Genomic DNA, 1,154 nt, shown 5'->3' on the forward strand with positions numbered 1-1,154 from the left:
ACACCTCCGGGTTACCTGCTGCACATATGTCCTCATTGTGTGTCTCACTCTTCTGTCCCGTGACACACCAGGGGCTGGAAGTTTTTGTAGCCGAATAGCCAACAACCCTGTCCTGTTGGTAAAGTGGTCTACAGCTCGCACAGATGGCTGTGTGGATGTCTCCTTCCAGAACCGAGTGTAGTCAAAGTTCCCAGATGCTGATATGGGAGGTCTAGGTCTGGGCTCAGGATCTTGCACACCTCAGGTGGTGGTGGAATCCTTTTGCTGAACTGGTCCGCTCCCCAAGAAAATCTGACTGAGTTGAGACTCAACCAACCCCCGAGAATCTGGAATTGGGACTCAAAGGAGCAGCAGGCTGTGAGGGAGAATGTACCTCGGCTTTCAGGCTGCTTGGTTGGTAGGTTCCATGGTTTCTGGGAAAGCTCTGCCCTATCCTGGTCCTTTTTGTAATTTTTTCACCTGCCTCAGTGGCTCAACACTGTCCCGGCAGCTTTTGGGGGCCACCTTCTACACTCACCCCAAGGATCTTAGGATGTCAGTATGGAAGGGACTCTTCAGTGCAGACATCTGTCAGCGAGCTCTGCCTTGATGGCCCACACTGATATCACTGGAATTGGACCTCATCAGGGTTCTAGGCACCATGACTTATATGTTCCTTGGCAGAGTGGCCCTTCTCCTCCCCCAGACACCAAGGTCAGACGTTTTTTCTTAACCCCTAGGTGTATTCTAGAGTAAGAGCAACAGCTACCATTTAACTAATGATGTGCAGTAACCCAGTAACCCACTTGCCTGTGTCAGACGGCATGACAGCACAGGTGCCCCATGGGAAGTGACCTGAGCACACAGGGCACCACACCTGCCTGTGTCAGACGGCATGACAGCACAGGTGCCCCATGGGAAGTGGGCTTTGAATGTGACCTGAGCACTCAGGTCCAAGTGTGTGTCTGACCTATGGGCACGGCCAGCCTTTCCTTCCACGGGGCTGGTTTGGGGTATCCCCAGGCCCTGGCATCCCTTGCCTGGACCTAGGAACCTGTGGCCTCCCTTCCCCCCAGCCTGGAACCTGCCTGCTCAAGGGTGGAGCTACCGGCTCATTCGTCCTGCCACGCCCACTGCTGGAACCTGCCTTTGCTGCCTGGAGTCACACACGTGTT

The sequence above is a fragment of the Mus caroli genome, chromosome 11 (assembly GCF_900094665.2).
Source record: "Mus caroli chromosome 11, CAROLI_EIJ_v1.1, whole genome shotgun sequence".
NCBI classification, from domain to species: Eukaryota; Metazoa; Chordata; class Mammalia; order Rodentia; family Muridae; genus Mus; species Mus caroli.